We start from the raw sequence: 8073 nt of genomic DNA on the forward strand, positions 1-8073 counted from the left end.
TAACAATTTAAGAACTCTGTTTAATTAATTCAATGCATAAATTTATAAAAAAATTTAACTTATTTTTTTAAAAACATAAATAAGGATTTGCAGATTTTTCTATTAAGTTTACATAATACTAAACACAAGTAATGAAATTCAAAAAATCCATTAACCTGTTTCTTATTAATTTTAGCATAAAATTGTGTGAAACAAATTTTACACTATAAATAAAATAATAAAGGAGGTTAAAATGTCGTCAAAAGTTTATAAACAAACATACTAAAGTTTACTTTCAAAACAGACTCATAATAACGTTCTTTGATAGATTACTTTTTTTGTTGAACACTGAAAAACATTTGTCTAGTTATAATTTGTTCTTTACTACTTAAAAATTTGTAATATTAGTTTTAAAAGTCAGAAAAACAATACATTCTCAATTGAATTTTTTTCACTTACAAAACTTGTACTACAGAAAAAATACGCTTTATAACTCAAACTGCATTAAATCAAAAAAAAAATCAATTAAAGTTTAATTCTAAAAAATATTTGTTTATTTTTTTCAGGACGAAGAAAATACTTGGTAAATACAAAAACAATGATTTTTTGTGTTTTGTTAAAACAAGTTACTAAACCTATGTATATCAATTTAAGTTAGTAATTTTCATTTAACAACTTAAGTGCTTCAAAAAGTATAAATAAAGTAGCTCAACCCTAATTTATGTTTTATGATTGACAAAAAATATACATAACTAAATAAACGAAAACATGAAATTAAAATATTTTAAAAGTAATTAATTATTTTTTTTTTTGAAATGTAGCTTCATTTTTATGATTTAAACGGTAAAATCTTAAGCCATATGTAGTATAAATAAAATAACTTAAAAGTTAAAAACTATAGAGAAGAAGCGATAGCACTTAATTAACTAAACTGATTTTTATACCTTTAAATAAGGTCACCAAAACACTTTGAAAACTACCAAGAATAAAAACAATCAACCAAACTACTTTATAACAATTAATTTTTAACAAGTGGCTTAAAGCACTAAATAAAAATCTTATATATAATTCGTAATATTTGCTAGTATAAAAACAAAGGATTATGAATGTTTTACTTTGTATATATATTCGTTTAGTTCTATGTCCCTTTTTATCAGTTGTTTTAAAATTTTTAGCTTGAAATGATGGATTTTGTCAACATTGTTTAATTAAACTTGTTTCCTTATAACAAGCTAAACAAGCTTCTACCGTAATATAAAAAAATAACTTAAATGTTAATAGTAATCGTCATTGTATACGTAATAGTAATTATTAGTCTTTCTTCTTCTTACAGTCGCACTCCATAGGTTTGTACTTTTTGTCTTTGGACCCGTACAGTTGACATGACCCCTTGCAATTAACATCGTGGTTTATCATGCACTCGTGAAATTCTCCGTATAGATACATTTTGTAGTTAGAAACATTTTGAAATAGATCAATTGCATATAAAGATAATAACGAACATTGTTTTAAACAACTTTTACATTATTTAAAATAAATATGTTCATTTGATAAAACTAATTTTTTGGTGAAAAGAAAAACTCAGTTAGTTCATAATTTATAAAAAAAAATGAAGACGATTGTTTAATATTTATTGTATTAATTACAACACTAATGAAACTGTTTATTTATGTTTTTAATTCTTAAACTAAAAGACTTAAGAATATATACAGAAATATTTAATCTTTAAACTAAACAAAAACAAAACTACTCTGTTACAAACACTCAAACCTTTGATAATTATTGATCAAAAAACAGACCTGCCATCGCTTTCGCCGGGATTCTTAACCCACACGTTGGCGTCGTGAGCAGTCTTCTTGCTCGATTTACCGACGCAAGAGTTCAACTGGTGCTTTTTCATCCGAACGTGCATGTTCGCCTCGTTCCAACTCATCAGAATGTTTCCCCCAACCTGAACATCTTCTTGATAGTCGTCGACCAGGGATCGTTTTCTCATCTTGATGTCTTGCGTGCTGCCCCAAGCCCAGCTCGGTTCACTGCACTTGAATTGTTTGATTTTTTGTTGAGGATAAAGCATCAACAAGTTACCAAAACCACACACTGTTTTATAATTTTAAGAGAGTAAAAAAATAAATGTGGACAAAATTTTAATAAACTATTTTTCATAATTTCTCCCTTGACAGAAATTTGAAGATATATATCACCTTTATTATTCAGGTTTTAAATACCCAATTCCCGTCCCTTGACGTACCCCTTCGGTAGCCAAAACCACCCTCAAGATATAACTCACTTTCAAACACCCTAGTGTGAGACTACTATAGCAAAAGTTATAAAATTACTGATTTAAAAAAATCTTTTTACATTTGTGAAAACCTTAATTAACTTAGTTAATGCAAGACTGACAGTTTGAAAGTTTAACTTCTCCGTAACAAAGTTTCTCAGCAATGAGATACAAAAAGAAAGGTAACATAAATTTGAGCAGAGCAAAAAAATTGTGGTGAAAACTATTTCAAAGTAATAAATTCAAAACTTTTTATCTGATTATTATAAACAAATTGAAAACTCAAAGTTTTAAACTTGATAACAATGATGAAAATCTGATATTATTAAAACAATATATATTTAGAGTTAAATATTTTTAGTAAACTTTATACGGAGAAACTAACATAAACAAAATTGGTTTAATTCAATCGTAACTTAATTCATTTATCAATCATATACTAATAAGATAAAGGCTTGATCGTACCACTTCGTCAAGTAGTATATTCAAATCTACAATTAAGAAAAAGAAAAAAATTATTAAATTCCAAGCTTAAACTAATTCCATAGCAAGTGCCTCGTTATAGTTTTGTGGTTTTTGAAAGCTATTATAAAATGACCAGCTGTAAATGTTACTCTACTTAATTTTATAATAATTTTTCAACTATCTCAAAGATTTAGAGTTAAGTTTGAAAACAAAACAAGCATTTTTTTTAAATACCTATCTTGTTTTGTAAACTATAAGGTCAAAATAAAGCTTTTGAGTATATTACAGTTACTTTACTGTTACTTATAAACTAGAGCAAATTGTACTAACAGTTAATTGATCAAAACAAGAACATTAATCGGTTTGAATATGATAATAGTATCTATATTTACATAGAATACATTATCAATAAACTTGGTATTGGCTGATATGAATCATAAATTCTAAGCACATTTTACTTTTTAGTTTACGAACTAGAACAAGTTTTGTAAATTTTACGTTAAAACAAATTTCGGTTTAGTTAGTTTATTTAAGATTTATGTACTTAAAATTATTTGTTAATTTTTTTCAAACTGTATCCTTTAAAATACTTAAAAAGATTGTTAGAAAAGAAAATCTAAAAGTCTCAAATGTACTGACGTTATGTAACAAACAAAAGAAGTTTTGAAAAAGCAATTTTTTTCCACGTATGTGAGATTAAAATACCCAACATACTTAACCTTTTCCTGGATATACTTTTTTTTACCAATAATACAAGATTAATTTTCACAACTTTCGCGAAATAAAAACAAATATGAAAGTACTATCCTTTTAATAAACAAATTTTAAGACCATTAGAAAAAACTTTAAACAGTAAACCCTTAAAGAAAATATTTTTTTATAATATTTGTACTACTATCTTAAACTGACACTATTAAAATTAATCAACCTTAACCGTATTAAACTTCTCGTAAAATGTTTAAGTCAAAACTCGACTTAACTATTATTTTTATAACTAACATTTACTGGTATTAACAATTTTATAATGTATTTAAAAAATGTACCATAAAACTTTTTTAGTGTTTTGTGGCTTTGGTACTTATGAAAACAACGTGTTTAGAGAAAATACCTACCTTACACCATTGTGGTTTCAAAGTACAAATAAAAACTTTATTAATTAGTTTTTATTTATTATAATATTTTATTTAAAGTTTTTGCAGCACGTTTAGTTTTAATATGTTTATAAATAGTATATAATTTATATTTTATGATAATACTTAACTAAAAAGAAGTTATTTAAGAAATCTTTACTTTGTGCTTTCTTTTAGGCATTACTACTTTTTTTAAATGTTTTGAAGAACATAGTTTATACGTTTTTGTTCACTTTTGTTTGATATTTTTTTTATTATCAAAATATTTTTATCTATCAAACAAGTTTTTAAATTAGATAAGAATATGTTGAACAATCTCTTATAAAATATATCTGATTTAAAAAAAAAACACAGGCAAACAGATAAAAAATCTATAAAATTAAAGTTAGAAGCTTTTAAACCTAAATTATTGACTTTAATAAACCTTTCAACTGAATAAAATATTTTTTTCTTAGTTGTTGTTTTTTTTGTCGAAAGAAATTCCTACTTAAACTGAGGTTAAGCCGGAACAAATTCATGTAATAATTTGTTAACAAAAATGTTTTTTTTTTTTGAAAATTGTATAGCAAATACAGCAGATTAAACTTTAAAGTATAGTATTTTCAACACGGTTTGAGTCTGAAACTAGTTTTATGCAATTTATGTGTAATCAATGTACTTTTCACTACACTGATTGTTGTGTTGTATAAACAATGATTCAATTTGAAACAATATTGTTTTTTTTTCTTAAACATTAAAAACTACTATAAGAATATATTTTTTTAGATAACTGGTAACAATTTCAGAACTCTGTCTAATTAATTCAATGCATAAATTTATAAAAAGAATTTAACTTATTTTTTTAAAAACATAAACAAGAATTTGCAGATTTTTCTATTAAGTTTACATAATACTAAACACAAGTAATGAAATTCAGGATCCGGCAGAATACTTCTTTCAAAGTGTGATTCGGATTCAGATCCGGTAGATCACTTTAGACTTTTTGATTTTTACTAAACTATTTGTTAAAAGTTAGATCACATTTGAAACTGTTTGGAAGAATATTAAATTTAAAACTTAGTTGAACGTAGAACATACAAGGTTATAAAAAAGCAAGCAATTTAAACTTTGAAGCAAATGTAAGTTAATCTAATGCCATTAAAACTATCTTAATTTTGCGGCTACTTGTATCTTTAACTTAGTTTTTTTTTTGTATTTTTTTTAGCATAGATTTTAAATTATAAAGCTCACTTCGGACACACCTGTAGAAATTTAAAGTTGTTCTCAATATTTGAGTTTTAACCAGGTATACATTCATGCAAGTGAGGAAAATTTTCAACATTTGTTAAAAACACCAACATTTGTTTCTATACTTTCCTACGTAGGAGATGCTCTTGCCTACAGAGCAGGTATACTTATTTACGACACTTAAGTCTAATGTTTCTGAATATTAGTATTCAAACATTTTTTAGTATTGATGAAAATATTATTTTTTGTTTTTTCCTAAAACAGGTATAACTCGTTTTAAGAATTTTAATAAGCAATTTCTTAAATATATAGTTTCAAAAAACGGAAACTGTTGGATTTCAGAGATATTTGATTCAGATTTGATTTCAGTATTTGTTTTTATGTTATTGTTTAAAAATTAAATTATCGATTTAAAGGGTTTTAAAAAAATTATAAAAAAGTTGTTAATGTCTTAAATACAATAATACATATACGAATAATAAAATATAGTTGCTTAACTAAAAATTAATTTTAGTGATATGTTGTACGGAAAATACTCACAAAGTTAAAACGTCAACAAAAAATCACAATCTAAGTATGGGAAAACCATGGAACTCAAATCGCTAAGCTAGTTACTTCCAACAGTGCGATATAAAATATATTAATAATCAACCACATGATCACTACCACCAAAAATAAAAGATCAAAGTATGATTTATTTTTCAATACAACTTAACATAAAACTGGATTAAGGTTTAAACATTCACTTTAAATAGTATTAAAAATAAATACTACCTTATACTAAAACAATGTTTTAAGAATAAGTAATTACAATAAGTTTTTAAAAAACTCAAAATATTTGTATAAAGTAAATGAAAAGCAATCAAATAAATATAAGATTTTTAGTAACAAATAATCTCAAAATAAGAGAGCCCCAAATGAACCTAGTGTACATAGCAAGTTTAAAAATTACAAAAAATGTTCGTTCTAAACGGTCTAAAATTACTTTTTGTAGTGATTTAATCACAATTTCTTGCAACTGTAGTTGAAACTATACTTTGTTTATTTAAAAACCTCTAAAACAATAGACCAAAGTTAGTTTTGTCTTGTTAATTTTTGTAGTTTTGAACCATGTTTGCTAATTTCAACTTGTAACATTTGTTATATAAGACGCAAAAAGTGTTACTTTTAGTTAAAGCAAAAATAAATACTAAGTAATGGGTTAAATTTCAAGATATTGTTTATTCAGAACAAACTTTAAAAAAATACAATCTTTTACCAATTTTGAAACTGTTTTTAACAGAATTTTACTGTAAATTAGTTTAAGTAGAAAAAAATTTATGTAAAACTTTCCTATGAAATTACTTTAACTATAAAAATCACACTTTATAAAGTTACTTAATTTTTGTAAAACGAATGTTCTTAAGTCTTTTGCAAGTTCCAGGTAGTTTTAATTAGGTAGAATAATACGCTACTTTATTTTTACTTTTAAACTATTAATTATTCAACCTTATTTAAACTGCTGTTTTAAATTAAACTCCAGGAAAAATAATAGTTATCATAAAACTGTAAAAGTATTATAAGATTTCGATATTATTAAATTTAAAGCTATGTCTTTTTCAGATATTGGGTTGTAAAAATAACAAAATAAAAATGAAATTTTTCAGTCAAATCAGTCAGCTAAACTTTTGTAAACTGATTTCGTTATGTAGTAAAGTAAATTACAAGCCATGTTGTTCTTAGTAGCATGTAGTGCTTTTTTAGAACTATTTTTATATATAAACACGTTTTTTTTTAGATTAATACGGTTTCTCTAGAAAATGATTTTAAAAGTGTCTAAAAGCTCTATTTATTTGTTTATATTTTTTTATGCTAAGAGAAAACTAAAAAAAACAGCATTTTGTTACAATAAACATTATCTAAAAGTTTAAGTTAAAATCATCAGTACGAAATGAAGAGATACAACTTTGAAAATCAAAATTGAGAAAAAAAAAATTATATACTAACGTTGATATACGTTTGTTCTACTACCTTTGACTTGTTAATAGAGATTAAACGGTTATAAACTAAAAACATCGTCATTGAAAGTTGATGCATTATAGAATTTAAGTACACTTTAAAATGAGAACAAACTCATTAGCAAAACACTTTTATATAACTAACAAAGAAAACACTGGACTCTCATCAGTCTTGTTCAAGATTTGTTTAGTAGATAAATCATTGTTTATTTGATTCTGCTAAAGAAAACTATTTTCTCTGCACATCGGGCAAGTGGGCGGTTCGAGCCGCGAGTGCTTCTCTCCCACCCACGTGACGAAACACTTCTTGTGAAAGCTATGCCCGCAGTGCAGCTTCACCACCGGTTTCCCCACCTTGAAGTATTTCATGCAAACCGTGCAAAACGGAAACTCAAGCTGCCCGTTTCTGTACGCGAAAGATTCAACGTTGCTGGTGTTGAGAAAATACAAGGCCTGGTATTTTTCGTCGAAATTTTCAATCGCTTCTCTCAACTCTATTTCGCTCGCTACGATTTTCGATATCCGGTTGCTTATGCTTTCAAAGTCGTATTTGCTGTTCAGTGAATTCAACTCTCGTTCTGCTTCACTCAAGCAAATTTTGCAGTTGTTACCTGCAGCGAGCTTCCTGCTCACCCGCTGCACCTCAGGCACCATGAGTTTCATTCTGCTCTCCCCGTTGACGAAACGGACCATGTTTCGAACGTCGAACTCGTAGTCGGGTGAATAGTTGCTCACGTTCGCCACACGGTGGATGAAAAAGTTACGTACGTTGCCGGCGTTTATCTCATAACCTAGCAGTTCGTCCACTAAAAAGTTCGGCTTGATGGCGGCGTCGTTTAAAAAGAACTCGTTGTCCGAACTGAACTTTTTAAACGCTTCCGAAGCCGCGTCCAACTCGTTGTTGATCTTCGCAGAACAACCATTGGGCTCGATCCTGTCTTCTTCTCTCAAGCTGCTCTGCACGAGGAAAATTTTTCGAAAAAACGAAAAGTAC

This window comes from Thalia democratica, chromosome 6 (genome assembly GCF_965202585.1).
Source record: "Thalia democratica chromosome 6, ktThaDemo2.hap1.1, whole genome shotgun sequence".
NCBI classification, from domain to species: Eukaryota; Metazoa; Chordata; class Thaliacea; order Salpida; family Salpidae; genus Thalia; species Thalia democratica.